The 16,708-nt window shown below is 37.6% G+C and overlaps 2 long non-coding RNA genes across 2 annotated transcripts in view; both read left to right on the top strand.

Moving 5' to 3' along the window:
• The window catches only part of LOC113611848 (uncharacterized), a 116,703-nt gene extending 115,191 nt beyond the window's left edge, over positions 1-1,512 (top strand). Inside the window, exons 4-5 of the long non-coding RNA XR_003429631.1 lie at positions 5-136; positions 1,467-1,512. This is a non-coding gene — a long non-coding RNA (uncharacterized LOC113611848). The remainder of the gene's footprint in view (positions 1-4; positions 137-1,466) is intronic.
• Positions 1,513-1,606: 94 nt separating this feature from the next.
• On the top strand, positions 1,607-4,168 carry LOC113611850 (uncharacterized). Its single transcript, XR_003429635.1, has 2 exons — positions 1,607-1,655; positions 2,980-4,168. It is a non-coding gene; the product is annotated as an uncharacterized LOC113611850 (long non-coding RNA).
• Positions 4,169-16,708: the final 12,540 nt, after the last annotated feature.

Below are 16,708 nucleotides of genomic sequence, written 5' to 3'. Positions count from 1 at the left end.
TTAGGAACAACCCCAGCAACATTTAAAACAGAAGAATAAAGAACTGAGGATGAAGGGAGTAAATGTCATTATTATTCACTGACATGAAAAAAAATGAGAAATGAAAGAATGGCACACCTCTGCCTTTTCTCCTAAGGTGAATAATAGCTATTTGCTTTACAATGACTTTTTTTTCTATAGGTGGATGAAATCTGGGTCCATATATTGAAGGATCGCTTTTCTGCCTGGGATATAGTGAATTTTTTCAGGGCTAAAAATTCCCTTTCTAAAATGGTTACCCAAACCATTTTTAAAACAGAGACCACGTGCTCATATTGGGATTTCATTCTTGTGCTAAAAGCTCTGGCACTGTGTCTCTGACTGCTATTATACCTATGAGAAGAGTTGACTTTATTTTGGGGGTTGAGCCCATTTGTTAATCCATGATGCCCTTGAGAAGAAGGGGAAGGAAAAGAGAAATGGGGTTTGGAGTGTGGGAGTGAAGAAACTTATGCTCTCAAGTATCTGGAGTGAGCAAAATCTAAGTGAGGCCAAGTAAGACATTTAAAGAAAGTGTTGGGATCCTATATTCTCCTTGGTTTTGGCAAGAAAGATGTCAAAGATGTAAATAAGTGGCTGAATAAATACATGGAGAAAATATAAACCTGAGCCTTCTTTCATAATGTGAGTGTATCCTCAAGGAATGGAAACTAATTTTATTATTACTTTGATCCATAGTTAATAAAATTACAGATAACATTAACTAAGCATTCATTATATAGGAGGCGGTATGCTTTTTTTCCCCCACCAATTTGTGATTTTTTGTTTGTTTGTTTTGTTTTGTTTTGTTTTTGGCCACGCTACGCAGCTTGTGGGATCTTAGTTCCCTGACCAGGAATCGAACCTGGGCCCTCGGCAGTGAGAGCGTGGAGTCCTAACCACTGGACCGCCAGGGGATTCCCAGGCAGTATGCTCTGTTATGTATCTCAGTTATCTCAAGGGCACCCCAAAGCAGGCTTTATTTTTAAGTGAGGAAACTGGGACTTAGAAAATTTACATGACCCAAGGTCTTACAACTTCTAAATGGTAGAGTTGAAATTTGAACTCAAGTAGTCAGACTTTAGGACTTGTTTTCCAAGATGAGTATGTTATACTGCTTCCCTGTATGCTAAAATAAGACCATGGTCCTGGTCATAAAAATTTTTTCTTGAAGTGTAGGGTTGCATATTTTTGGACTATCTTCTAGCATTGCTCACCCCTGTGAGTAAATTTCTGAAATATTTATTCAATTTATGTGTCTGTCTTGTCCATCTCTGTATTTCCAGCACCAGGACAGTTAATTACGATACAGAATAGTTACTGAGAAATTTTTGTTGACTGAATAAACTCTTCATTCCTCTATTTCTCTCTGTTAATGGGGGTGGGGGGAACCCAAGAGTTGCTGAGGAATGTAATACAGTTTTTTTTTTTTTTTTTTTTTTTTGCAGTACGCAGGCCTCCCACTGTTGTGGCCTCTCCCGTTGCGGAGCACAGGCTCCGGACGCTCAGGCTCAGCGGCCATGGCCCACGGGCCCAGCCACTCCGCGGCACGTGGGATCCTCCCGGACCGGGGCACGAACCCGCGTCCCCTGCATCGGCAGGCGGACCCCCAACCACTGCGCCACCAGGGAAGCCCTGTAATACATTTTTAATTGGTTGGTTTCTAAAACAATGGTGTCCTGTCCTGATAGCTCTTTACACTTGTAATATCTAATTATTCCGAAGGCAACATTTGTTAGCTGCCTTATTTTAGGCAGAATGTCAACTCTTAGATGTGAATTATATTTTCATATTCATAGGGTTCAGAAATGTACCTTTTGAAGCATTCATGGGGGTGGTACTTTAAATGTACTTTAAAAAAGCTGCACTCAAAGGAACTAATTTGGGTTTTGCTTTTGGCTGACAAGCTTTTCCTAGGTGTGGCTGAGACTCTAACAAATCTACCCTTCCAGTAATGTATGCATATCATAGGGTGCTATACGAGGAGATGCCTTTGTGTGCTCCTTCCCTTCCCTTGGAACCTTAGGAAAGGAGCCTATGTTCGATCTTTCCATACTCTGCAGTTGTGTGACCTATAAAATGTTTTGCTGACATGCATTCACAGTATCCAAGATGAGGTTTATGGTGCCAAGTACAGTGCATGGTACATGGTAGGCCCTCAGTAAACGCTGGTTGGGTGATTAACTGAATGAATGAATGCATGAAGATATGGTTTGAATCAACTTGATATAATTTGAAGAGACAGAAATGCTCTCCCTTTGCCTGAAGATGACTAAAACCCTCATATGCCTCCATTTGGGGGCTAAAGCTTTGGAAGGCAGTTAGAGTGCAAATATACTGAATGAGTTCCTAACCCACTACCTTGAATGAGTATTCTGGATTTAGAACTTTCCAAGCTCTAGATGAAAAGGAGGATTCAAAAAGATGGGATGCGGGACAGGTCCATTTTGATGAGGAATAGGGGATGTGGGGAGGTTCAGAGAAGCTATGTGCAGGATAGGAAATCAACAGAAGGGAGGATACCATAATAAGACTGCAGATAGAGAGGATAAGGGGATTTCAGAGGCACCAAAAGTCATTCTCGCTTCCCATTCACCATGTGGGTCCACTCAGATTGTCACGTGTGGCAAGCAGAATGAGACTGCAGCCCAAAGGGACAGGCTGCTATCCATGACTTTGGAGCAAGTAGTTTTAACTTGGTGAGAGTGTCATGTGTATGTCTGTGGTACATGTGGGACTGAACGCTTGGCAACTCCAGTTCTCTCAGCCCTCCCAGAGTGAGCTGAACCTTTGCTGTTAGCCAGCCTCCAAGAGGGACTGTGATGATCCTCTCCTCTTGATATTTATGTTCTTGTGGAGACTCTTCCTACACTGAATAGGACATTGAAAAAATGATGGTGTGTGACCTTGGAGGTTAGGTCATAAAAGACAACACAACTGCAACTTTGATCTCTTGGACAGCTTGCTCTGGAGGAAGTGGGCAACCGTGTCACGAGGACACACATGCAACCCTGTGGAGATGACTGTGTACAGAGGAACTAAGGCCTCCCACCAACAGCCAGCACCAGCTTACCAAGCATGTGAGTGAGCCCCCTTGGAAGTGAATGCTCCAGCCTGAGTTGAGCTTTGAGATGACTGCAGTCCTGGCTGACATCTTGAGTGCAACCTCATGAGAAACCCTGAGCTACAACCACCCAGCCAAGCCAGCCCCAGATTCTTGACCTACAGAAACTGCAAGATAATAAATATTTATTGTTGTTTTACATCACTAAGTCTAGAGTAATTTTTTTTACACAGAATTAGAGACTAATACACTTTCTTTGTCTTAAAGTCTGTGATCATAATTGCTATTGTACTTACTATTCTGTCAAATGGGTATCAGGTCTTCCAGATCTCTTTAAAGGTGGTGGTTTGTTCTTTTTTTCTAGCTTCATATTAATAGATAAGAATATAGGGATGTACAGCAAGGACTCTAGAGTCAGGCAGACATTAATTTAAGTACTGGTTTGGCCACCTGTGTGACTTTCATGACGTTACTAAATCAAACTCAAATTTATTATGAGCATTAAAGGAGCAAATGCATTTCAAGTGCTTAGGGTAGTTTATGGCTTATGGTAAGAGCTCAATAACTGTGATAGTTATTATGGTTAGTAACTGTATAAAGAGATGCTTCTAAGGGCCTTGCTTTACAAAGTAACTGAAGTATGTTTTGTACCTTAAGTGGGGAATTTGGTTTCCATTAGAATTATTAAATCAATTTATTGAGGTATAATTTGTATACTGTAAATGCACCCATTTTAAGTGTACGATTAATGATTTTTTTAATTTACTGAGTTGTGCAACTATGACCATCATCCAGTTTTAGGATATTTTTTCATCATCCCAAAAAGAAATCTTGTGCCCAGTTGCAGTCAGCCCCAGGCAACCACTAATCTACTTTCTGTCTCTATATATTTGCCTTTTCTGGATATTTCACTTAAATAGAGATGTACAATTTGTGGCCCCTGATGTCTGGCTTATTTCTCATAGCATGTTTCTGAGGTTCTTCTATGTTGTAGCAATTATCAGAACTTCATTTCTTTTTATTGTCAAATAAAATTCCATTGTTTGGATATACCACCTTTTGTTTATCCATTCATCCATTGATGGACACTTGCGTGGATTCCACTTTTTGGCTTTTATGGATAATGCTCTCTGAATATTGGTGTAGAAATTTTTTGTGTGGGCATATGTTTTCATTTAGCTTGGGTAGATACCAAGGAGTGGAATTGCTCGGTAATATAGTAAAGGTATGTTTAACTTTTTAAGAAATTCCAGTTTTTCAAAGTGGCTGCACCATTTACATCTCCCCCAGCGATGTATGAGAGCTCTTATTTATCCATATCCTTGCAACATTTCTCATTGTCTGTCTTTTTGATCATAGCCATTCTAGCAGATACGAAATGGTATTTCATTGTGGTTTTAATCTGCATTTTCCTAATGACTAATGATGGTGAGCATCCTTTCATGTGCTTATTGGTTATTCATATATTTTCTTGGGGGAAATATCTATTCAAATCATTTGCCAATTTTTAATTGTTGTTTATCTTATTATTGTGTGTAAGAGTTCTTTGTATGTTCTGTATACACATCTTTTACTGGATATGTGATTTGCAAATATTTTCTCCCAGGCTGTGGCTTGTCTTTTTATTTTCTTAATGGTATCTTTTGAAGCACAACAGTTTAAAATTTTGATGAACTCCAATTTAACAATTTTTTTCTTTTATGGGTCATGTTTTTGGGATCGTATCTAGGACATTTTTATAGAACCTAAGGTCTTAAAAAATTTTCTCCTAAAGGTTGTTATAGTTTTAGCTCTAACATTTAGATCTACAATTCATTTTGAATTAATTTTTGTGTATAGTGTTAGGTAAGGGTCTAAGTTCATCTTTTGGCTTATAGCTGTCCATGTGTACCAGCACCATTTGTTGGAAGGACTATCCTTTCTCAATGAATTGCCTTGGTACCATTGCTGAAAAATCAATTGACTGTAAATATAAGAGTGTAGTTCTGGACTCTCAGTTCTGTTCCATTTATATATGTCTATCCTTAATGCAGTATCATGTTGTCTTGATTGCTGTAGCTTCATAGTAAGCCTTTTTTTTAACTTTTTATTTTATATTGGAGTATAGCCAATTAACAATGTTGTGATAGTTTCAGGTGCACAGCAAAGCAACTCAACCATACATATACATAGTAAGCTTTTAAAGTTTTAACATGAAAGTCTGCCAGATTTCTTTTAAAAATTGTTTTTTAGCTATTCTGAGGCTTTTGGTTTTTCATATAAGTTTTAGGATAATCTTATCAATTATAGAGAGAGACACATACACATTGCTGGAATTTTGATGGGGACTGCACTGAAACTATTGATTAATTTTGGAAGAACTGCCACTTTAGCAATATGGAGTCTTCCAATACATGAACATGGAATGTCTCTCCATTTATTTAGATTTTCTTTAATTTTCCTCAGCAGTGTTTTATAATTTTCAGTGTACTTGTCTTACAATTCTTTTGTTAAATCTATTCCTAAACTTTTATTCTTTTTGATGATATTATGAATGGAATTGTTTTCTTAATTTCACTTTTGGATCATTTATTCCTCATATATATAAAGATATAATTGATTTTCATACATTGATATTGTATCTTGCAACCTTGCCGAACTTGTTTATCAGATAGTGTTTTGAGATTTCCCTAGGATTTTCTATTCACAGGGTTATGTCATCTGTGAAGTTTTACTTCTTTTCAACCTTAATGCTTTCTACTTCTTTTTCTTACATGATTGCACTGGCCAGACCCCAAGTGCAATGTTAAACAGAAGTGGTGAGATGGACATTCTTTCTTTGTTCCTTATCTTAGGAGGAAAGCATTCAGTCTTTCACCATGAAATATGATAGCTATAGAGTTTTCACAGATGCCCTTTCTCAGCTTGAGGAAGTTTCCTTCTATTTCAGGTTTGTTGAGAGTTTTTTTTTTATTATGAATGGGTATTGGATTTTGTGAAATGCCTGTTCTGTATCTGTTGAGATGATCATGTAGTATTTGCCCTTTATCCTCTTAATATGGTTTGTTATGTTAATTGGTTTTTGGCTTTAAACCAACCTTGTATTCTTGGGATAAATCCCACTTGGTTGTGGTGTATAATCCTTTTTATATTTAACTAGATTTGGCTTCCTAATATTTTCTTGAGGATTATAGTGTCTATATTCACAAAGGATGTTGCTCTTTAATTTTCTTTTCTTGTGATGTCATTGTCTGGTTTTGGTATCATGGTAGTGCTGCCTCACAGGAGTCGGGAATTATTCCCTCTTCCTGTATTTTCTGGAAGTTTGTGTAGTATTGGCATTATTTCATTTTTAAATGTTCGATAGAATTTATCATTTAATCCATCTGGTCCTGAGTTTTGCTTTGTGGGAAGTTTTTAAATTACTAATTCTATTTCTTTACTTGTTATATGTCTATTCAGATTTTCTACATTTCTGAGTCAGTTTTGCTAATTTGTGTCTTTTTAGGTATTCATACATTTCATTTAAACTGTCTAACTTGTCATAAAGTTGTTCATGGTATTCCCTCATAGCTCTTCTATGTTCTGTAAGGTCACTAATAATGTCCTCTCTTTTTCATCCTGATTTTGGTGTTTTGTGGGTTCTCTCTTTTTTCTTGGTCAGTCCAGCTAAAGGTTTATCAGTTTTGTTATCTTTTCAGAGAATTAACTTTGGTTTAATTGATTTTTCTTTACTGATTTTCTCTTTCGTATCTTATTGATTTCCATTCTAATTTCTGTTTACTTCTTTCTTCTTGCCTTGTGTTTAATTAGCTCTTTTTTGGGGGTGGGATTCATAAGGTAGAAGCTTACTATATTGATTTGAGATCTTTCTTCTTTTCTAACATAACTTTATGGATATAAACTCTTTAGCTTTAGCTGCATGCCATATATATATATATATTTTTTAATTTAATTTTATTTTTTTGTGGTATGCGGGCCTCTCACTGTTGTGGCCTCTCCCGTTGCAGAGCATAGGCTCCGGACACGCAGGCTCAGCAGCCATGGCTCACTGGCCCAGCCACTCCGCGGCATGTGGGATCTTCCCGGACCAGGGCACGAACCCGTGTCCCCTGCATCGGCAGGTAGACTCTCAATCACTGCGCCACCAGGGAAGCCCCCATATATTTTTATATGGTGTGTTTTCATTTTCATGCAGTTCAAAAATCTTTTTCTTTGTAATTTCTTCTTTGACCCATGAGTAATTTAGAAAAGTGATATTTAATTACCAAATATTTGTGGATTTCACAATTTTTTGTTTTTTTATTTCAAATTAAATTCCATTGTGTTTCAGAGAATATGCTTTAAATTATTTCAATCTTTTTCAATTTGTTGGTACTAGTTTTACTGCTTAGAATATGGTTTATCCTGCAGAAAGTTCTGTGTGTACTTGAAAAGAATGTATATGACATTGTTTAGTGGAGTGTTCTATAGATGCCAGTTAGGTCAAGTTGTTTGATAGTGTTGTACCTATAAGGTACAGCAAGTCTTATATATCCTTGCTGATTTTCTGTCTAACTCTTCTCTCAATTTGGGGGAATCAAATATTGAAGTCTCCAAATTTATGGCTGAATTGCCTATTTCTTCATTTTTGTATCGTGTGCGTAGGCATAATTATGGCTCCCCAAAGATGTCCAAGTTATAATCCTTAGAATCCCTCAATATGCTATGTTACATGGCAAAAGAGAATTAAGGTTGCAGATGGAATTAATATTGCTAATCAGCTGACCTTTATAATATCTGAAGTAGCTCTTAGTCTAAAATGAATCATTATTCCTTTCTGCCCACAAAACCACACAACCAATACCAAATAAGGAAACCATGCACTGTCTTTATAGAGTAAGGGAATAAGATCCAGTATCCCATTCATTATGTCAAGCAGCAACAGATTTGGGCTCTTCTTCAGCCTTTTGCGTGACATTGAGCAAACTACTTAATTTTACCGAGCTTCAATTTTGTATCTTTAAAATGTTTTATACCTATTGCGGGATAATGTATATTAAATATTGAGCTCCTCAAACAGATGTTAAAAAATATAGAGAAAATAATCTAAAACTCATTTTGTGCAATGAGAGGTAGTGAGTTTGAAAACATTCACTACCTGGGCACTGGGAGGCAGCAACTCTTTTTTTAAAAAGTGGAAAGGGTAAATAAAACACAGAGAAAAGCTTGAGATTGCTTATATCTCACAACAAATGACATTCATGACCAATTCTGATTTTCCTTCACATTCTGTACCTTAAGCATCTAGGGAAAACTGCCTCACTCAGGCATCTGAAAACCTTTTTGCTGCCATGGTGCAGCAGAAACTCCTCCCCCACGCCATCTCTTTCTTCATCATTTGACTTGGAAAATTTAAGATGATAATTTTATTTCTGTGACTTTAATACTGAGAGTGAGCCCTTCAGAGAATCCAACTAGCACCTCCTTTTTTGAAACCCCTCTGTGTGTTCTTAATTCGGGCTTGCTACTGTCAGCCTACTCTCCAGCACCTTCCCTACCTCACTGCACCCCTGCTAACACACACCCACTGACACAATTTACACCCACACAATGACTCCAACATAAAGTGTAGGCTTGTGAAGCAGCAGACTTTTTGAGAACCACAAATGCAGACATCAAGGCAATCTCCAGTTACATAAATTGCAGGGCCCCATGCAAAAGAAAAATGTGGGGCCCTTTGTTCAAAAAGCAGGAACAAAGTGCCATTAAAGGTACTAAATGGTACTAACTTGTCCTTTCCTCTGTGGTCTCTCTCTTTCTCTTGACTTGTCATGATGTTTTTTATTTGCTCTTTAATATGATTCTAAATAAAGAAAAATTTAAAAATTGAATTATTAGCATGAATTTTACCACTCATCTTTATATTGCCCAATGCTACTTTTAAATGCAAATTAACCTGTATGTCAAATCACCAAAATTAGACAATTAGTATTTTGTAGCTCATAGGTGCATATATATTTAATTCGTACCAGGACAGTAGAAATACTACACAAAATGACACCAAATATTTTTTTTTGCTCGTATCTCTTTGGCTTTATCGTCTCATTGGGCTTCACTTACAAAACATAAGGTCAAAAATGAAATTATTAAAAATTTGAAGACAAAGCCAAATATTTTTATCTCACTTCTTGATGTGCTCACATTCTACCAGCACTCTACCTTCAGCTTATGGATGAGTAAGGAAAAAGTGAAAAGAACTGTGGGTTGCCCTATCTTTCCCTTTTCCTTCTGTGTCATCATTTTCAGAATAAGTGGTTGGCTAATGCAGCAAAGTACTAAGAGTAAGAAAGGATATAATAGGGCCCATTGGTTGTTTGTGTTTCTTAGAATACCAATGCCATCTTAGCAATTTCTAGTTCAAATGGTAAATGTGGCTTCTACAGGCTGTCAGTGCCCCTACTTACTCAGTCGTAGATGTAGCACACTTACCTCGTACTCACTTTTAGTGTCACTGAACTCTTGATGCAACATGAGTCTACTGGAGCTCTGTGCTCATGAAATATCATGAATGTTATATGAGAATGGGGTGACAAGGAACAGTAGACACACACATTGCCCATATATTCCCTGCTCACACTCATGCTCCATTGTTCTATCAGATTTCCCTTAGAAAACACAAGTTTGAAGATAAAATTACTAAGAATTTCAAGACAGTGGGACAGTACAGCATTAAGCCAAGCACAAGACCTTTCTGAATGTGGGGCCCTGTATGACTGCACAGGTTGTACACCCGTGAAGTTGGCCCTGAAGAAATCTTTTCATTCAACTTCCTCCCGTTTAGCAGGCATGTCAGCTTTTCTGTTAACTTCCTCTCTGAATCATTTTCTGAAGCAGTGTATAAATATACGTTTGTATCCATCACTGTTAGTTGGCATGCCGAGGTCAGGTGCTCAAGCAGGATTGTTCTTTCTCATTTGCCCTGCAAACTGCACACAAGCTGGTTGTTTTAGGAGGCTCTCTGGAAGAGAATACTCCAGCCCTTCGCTATCCCCTATTGTACCATGAAATTACACTGATGGGTTCAAAGGATGCTGAAAGTGGCCTGAGGGCTTTGGCCTTGATGTCACCCAGGAGGTCCTGTGACTTCCCTATACAGAGGTTGTAGCTGGCAAGCACTCCGGCCTCATCTATTTTTTCTTGTATTTTATTATTTATTATAGTATAATAACAGCTTTATTAAGATATAATTCACATACCATAAAATTTATCCTTTTAGAGTGTACAGTAGTTTTCAGTATATTCACAAAGTTGTACAACCATTGCTACTATCTAATTCCAGAACATTTTAATCACCCCCCCCAAAGAAAATCCATATTCATCAGTAGCCATTCCCCATTCCCTCCCCTGCTCCCAGGCCCTGGAAACCACCAATCTATTATCTGTCTCTATGGATTTGACAATTCTGGATGTTTAATATAAATGGAGTGATATAATATGTGGCCTTTTGTGTCTGGCTTCTTTAACTTAGCATAATGCTTTCAAGGGTCATTTATGTTATAGCACATATCAGAACTTTATTACATTTTTGGCTGAATAATATTCCATCATACGGATATACCACATTGTGTTTATCCATTTATCATTTGGGTTGTTTCCACTTTTTTTTCTAACAGCACAACATCTTAATTAATTAATATCTGACACACCTCTAAAGTACTTTCCCTATGTTTTAGGCTGCATAGTATATGATCACCTCTTTATATTATAATGATTTTATAATATATTTTTTATAGAGAGAATACAAAGATAGTCTTCCATTTAGTATGGATGATTAAAATTTTTTATTATTGATGGGTTAGTAAAGTTCGTTTGGTTCTTATGAAAATGCTGCCATAAACGTTCATGTACAACTTTTTGTGTGGACACATGCTTTCAGTTCTCTTGGGTATATAACTAGGAGTAGAATTACTGGGTCATGTTTAACTTTGTGGGGAACTGACAGACTGTTTTCTCTGTGGCTGCACCATTTTACATTCCCACCAGTAGTGTATGAGGGTTCCAATTTCTCCCCAATCTTGTCAGCACTTGTTATTATCTGTCATTTTGATTATAGACGTTCTGGTAAGTGTGAAGTGGTATCTCATTGTGGTTTTGATTTTTATTTCTCTAATGACCAGTGATGTTGAGCATCTTTGGATGTATTTATTGGCCATTTGTATAAATTTGAAAAAATATTGTAAATATTTTATTATTTACATAAATATTTACTCAAACATTTGCCCAGTTTTTAACTGGGTCATCTGTCTACTTATTTTTATGTTACAACCTCGTTTGTTAAATTTATTCCTTTTTGTTCTTTTTTGCTGCTATTCTTTTCTTTTTTTAACATCTTTATTGGAGTATAATTGCTTTACAATGGTGTGTTAGTTTCTGCTTTATAACAAAGTGAATCAGTTATACATATGTTCCCATATCTCTTCCCTCCTGCATCTCCCTCCCTCCCACCCTCCCTATCCCACCCCTCTAGGTGGTCACAAAGTACCAAGCTGATCTCCCTGTGCTATGCGGCTGCTTCCCACTAGCTATCTATTTTACGTTTGGTAGTGTATATATGTCCATGCCACTCTCTCACCTTGTCACAGCTTACCCTTCCCTCTCCCCATATCCTCAAGTCCATGCCCTAGTAGGTCTGTGTCTTTATTCCAGTCTTATCGCTAGGTTCTTCATGACCTTTTTTTTTTCTCTTAGATTCCATATATATGTGTTAGCATACAATATTTGTTTTTCTCTTTCTGACTTACTTCACTCTGCATGGCAGACAGTCCATCCACCTCACTACAAATATCTCAATTTCATTTCTTTTTATGGCTGAGTAATATTCCATTGTATATATGTGCCACATCTTCTTAATCCATTCATCCGATGATGGACACTTAGGTTGCTTCCATGTCCTGGCTATTGTAAATATAGCTGCAATGAACATTTTGGTACATGACTCTTTTTGAATTTTGGTTTTCTCAGGGTATATGCCCAGTAGTGGGATTGCTGGGTTGTATGGTAGTTCTATTTGTAGTTTTTTAAGGGACCTCCATACTGTTCTCCATAGTGGCTGTATCAATTTACATTCCCACCAACAGTGCAAGAGGGTTCCCTTTTCTCCACACCCTCTCCAGCATTTATTGTTTGCAGATTTTCTGATGATGGCCATTCTGACCGGTGTGAGGTGATACCTCAGTGTAGTTTTGATTTGCATTTCTCTAATGATTAATGATGTTGAGCATTCTTTCATGTGTTTGTTGGCAATCTGTATATCTTCTTTGGAAAACTGTCTATTTAGGTCCTCTGCCCATTTTTGAATTGGGTTGTTTGTTTTTTTGTTATTGAGCTGCATGAGCTGCTTGTACAGGTTGGAGATTAATCCTTTGTCAGTTGCTTCATTTGCAAATACTTTCTCCCATTCTGAGGGTTGTCTTTTGGTCTTGTTTATGGTTTCCTTTGCTGTGCAGAAGCTTTTAAGTTTCATTAGGTCCCACTTGTTTACTTTTATTTCCATTTCTCTAGAAGGTGGGTCATAAAGGATCTTGCTGTGATTTATGTCCTAGAGTGTTCTGCCTATGTTTTCCTCTAAGAGTCTGATAGTGTCTGGCCTTACATTTAGGTCTTTAATCCATTTTGAGTTTATTTTTGTGTATGGTGTTAGGGAGTGTTCTAATTTCATACTTTTACATGTACCTGTCCAGTTTTCCCAGCACCACTTATTAAAGAGGCTGTCTTTTCTCCACTGTATATTCTTGCCTCCTTTATCAAAGAGAAGGTGACCATATGTGTGTGGGTTTATCTCTGGGCTTTCTATCCTGTTCCATTGATCTATATTTCTGTTTTTGTGCCAGTACCATACTGTCTTGATTACTGTAGCTTTGTAGTATAGTCTGAAGTCAGGGAGCCTGATTCCTCCAGCTCCATTTTTCGTTCTCAAGATTGCTTTGGCTATTCAGGGTCTTTTGTGTTTCCATACAAATTGTGAAACTTTTTTTTCTACTTCTGTGAAAAATGCCAGTGGTAGTTTGATAGGGATTGCATTGAATCTGTAGATTGCTTTGGGTAGTAGAGTCATTTTCACAATATTGATTCTTCCAATCCAAGAACATGGTGTATCTCTCCATCTATTTGTATCATTTTTCATTTCTTTCATCAGTGTCTCATAGTTTTCTGCATACAGGTCTTTTGTCTCCTTAGGTAGGTTTATTCCTAGATACTTTATTCTTTTTGTTGCAGTGGTAAATGGGAGTGTTTTCTTAATTTCACTTTCAGATTTTTCATCATTAGTGTATAGGAATGCCAGAGATTTCTGTGCATTAATTTTGTATCCTGCTACTTTGCCACATTCATTGATTAGCTCTAGTAGTTTTCTGCTAGCATCTTTAGGATTCTCTATGTAGAGTATCATGTCAGCTGCAAACAGTGACAGCTTTATTCCTTCTTTTCCAATTTGTATTCCTTTTATTTCTTTTTCTTCTCTGATTACTGTGGCTAAAACTTCCAAAACTATGTTGAATAATAGTGGTGAGAGTGGGCAACCTTGTCTTATTCCTGATCTTAGTGGAAATGGTTTCAATTTTTCACCATTGAGGATGATGTTGGCTGTGGGTTTGTCATATATGGCCTTTATTATGTTGAGGAAAGTTCCCTCTATGCCTACTTTCTGCAGGGTTTTTATCATAGATGGGTGTTGAATTTTGTCGAGAGCTTTCTCTGCATCTATTGAGATGATCATATGGTTTTTCTCCTTCAATTTGTTAATATGGTGTATCACATGATTGATTTACGTATATTGAAGAATCCTTGCGTTCCTGGAATAAACCCCACTTGATCATGGTGTGTGATCCTTTTAATGTGCTGTTGGATTCTGTTTGCTGATACTTTGTTGAGGATTTTTGCATCTATGTTCATCAGTGATATTGGCCTCTAGTTTTCTTTCTTTGTGACGTCTTTGTCTGGTTTTGGTATCAGGGTGATGTTGGCCTCGTAGAATGAGTTTGGGAGTGTTCCTCCCTCTGTTATATTTTGGAAGAGTTTGAGAAGGATAGGTGTTAGCTTTTCTGTGAATGTTTGATAGAATTTGCCTGTGAAGCCATCTGCTCCTGGGCTTTTGTTTGTTGGAAGATTTTTAATCACAGTTTCAATTTCAGTGCTTGTGATTGGTCTGTTCATATTTTCTATTTCTTCCTGGTTCAGTCTCGGCAGGTTGTGCATTTCTAAGAATTTGTCCATTTTTTCCAGGTTGTCCATTGTATTGGCATAGAGTTGCTTGTAGTAATCTCTTATGATCCTTTGTATTTCTGCAGTGTCAGTTGTTACTTCTCATTTTTCATTTCTAATTCTATTGATTTGAGTCTTCTCCCTTTTTTTCTTGATGAGTCTGGCTAATGGTTTATCTATTTTGTTTATCTTCTCAAAGAACCAGCTTTTAGTTTTATTGATCTTTGCTATCATTTTCTTCATTTCTTTTTCTTTTATTTCTGATCTGATCTTTATGATTTCTTTCCTTCTGCTAACTTTGGGGTTTTTTTGTTCTTCATTCTCTGATTGCTTTAGGTGCAAGGTTAGGTTGTTTATTTGAGATGTTTCCTGTTTCTTGAGGTAGGATTGTATTGCTATAAACTTCCCTCTTAGAAGGGAAGTTTTTTTTGCTGCATCCCATAGGTTTTGGGTCGTTGTGTCTCCATTGTCATTTGTTTCTAGGTATTTTTTAATTTCCTCTTTTATTTCTTCAGTGTTTGCTGCTATTCTAAATAGAATTGTTCTTTTAATTTCATATTATTCATTGTTAGTGTATACAAATGATTTTGTATATTGATTTTGTATCTTGCAACCTTGCTGAACTTGTTTATTCTAATAATTTTGGTGTCTATTCCTTATGATTTTGTATATATAAGGCCACATCACCTGTGAATATATTGTTACCTCTTCTTTTAAAATCTGTAAGTCTTTCATTTCTTCTTCTTACCCGATTGCCCCGACTATAACCTCCATTACAATACTGAATAGAAGTTGTGAGGACGGACATTCTTGTCTTGGTGCTGATCTTAGGGAGAAAACATTCAGTCTTTCACCATTAAGTATGATGTTGGCTGTAGGTTTTTGTAGATGTTCTTTCTTAGGTTGAGTAAGATCTCCTCTACTCCTAGTTTCTTGAGTGTTTTTATAATAAAATTGTGCTGGATTTTGTCAAATAGTTTTTCTGCATTTATTGAGATGATCATGTGTTTTTTGTCCTCTATTCCATTTATATGGTGTATTGCATTGATTGATGTTAGACTAACCTTGCATTCCTGTGATAAATGCCACTTTATAATATGTTGCTAGATTCAGTTTGCTATTTTTTAAAGGATTTTTGTATCTATATTCATAAAAGATATTAATCTGTAGTGTGTTTAGTGACTTTTCTGTATTGATCCTATAAAATCTATATTATTTGTTATGGGTGGCTACTGAAGTCTCTGCATGGTTAGCATAATGATCAGCTATCTACAGAGCAGAGATTTTCTTAAATGCTTTGAATCAGGAAGTCTCCTAGCATTTTCTGAGGGGCTCTGTACATGTGTTGGGGCATACTTTGAATGCTGTAGTAGGCAGTTTTGTACCTCTGTGTTAGCCTTCACTTCCTGCTTGTGCAGAGCCTCAAGATAAGCCAGCGGTGAGAGTTTAGGGCCTTCTGAGGTCTTTCCTAGGCATGGGAACAGCCCAGAACACTCATGTGGCTGTCTAGATTTCTGAGAATATGTCAGAGCTTTTCAAAGCACCTTATGGAAATATCATTCCCCAGTTTTTTCTTTTAACTTTTTTGGTCAGCTTCTTTTGAACCCAACTTTTAATACCATCTCAGGCAGCTGTGATGTTAAACAGTTGCCAATGATTATTTTTACAAATGCCCTGCAGGTAGGCTGTTTGCACAGAGGAGGTTCTGAGCCCACCTCCTCTCATGGGCACACCAAAATCACGACTATCTGCAGAACATCCTTGATGAAAAAGACTGGAACCTACCAAAAAAATATCTTCTACAATTAAAGACATAAAGAAGGAATCACAACAAGAAGGGTAGGAGGGGCAGACTTGCTATATAGTTAAGTCCCATATCCATGGTGGGTGACCCACAGAATGGGGAATAATTATATTGCAGAGGTTCTCCCAAAGGAGTGAGAGGTCTGAGCCCCACTTCAGGCTCCCCAGCATGGTGGTCCTGCACTGGGAAGATGAGTGCCCAGAGCATTTGGCTTAGGAGGCCAGTGATGCTTACTTTCGGGAGTCCCAGTGGGTTGGGGGAAATAGAGATTTCACTCTTAAAGAGCATGCACAAAATTTCATTCATTGGGACCCAGGGAGGGGAGCGTGGGTCACACCTACCTGCTGATCTTGGAGAGTCTCCCAGAGAGGCAGGAGGCAACAGCAGCTCACCCTAGGAACATAGACACTGGAGGCAGCCATTTTGGGGAGCTCCTTTTACCATGTGGACACTGATGCTGGCAAGCACCATTGTGGAATCCTCCCTCTAGGTCATTAGTGCCAGAACCTGGCACTGTAGGTGCCAGTGCTGAGATGCCTCCAGACAAGCAACTAACTGGGCAGGGACACAGCCCTACCCATCAGCAGACAGGCTGCCTTAAG

The sequence above is a fragment of the Aethalodelphis obliquidens genome, unplaced genomic scaffold (assembly GCF_003676395.1).
Source record: "Aethalodelphis obliquidens isolate GAN/ISIS:26980383/991018 unplaced genomic scaffold, ASM367639v1 scaffold71, whole genome shotgun sequence".
NCBI lineage: Eukaryota > Metazoa > Chordata > Mammalia > Artiodactyla > Delphinidae > Aethalodelphis > Aethalodelphis obliquidens.
This window is presented reverse-complemented; position numbering and strand designations above follow the sequence as displayed.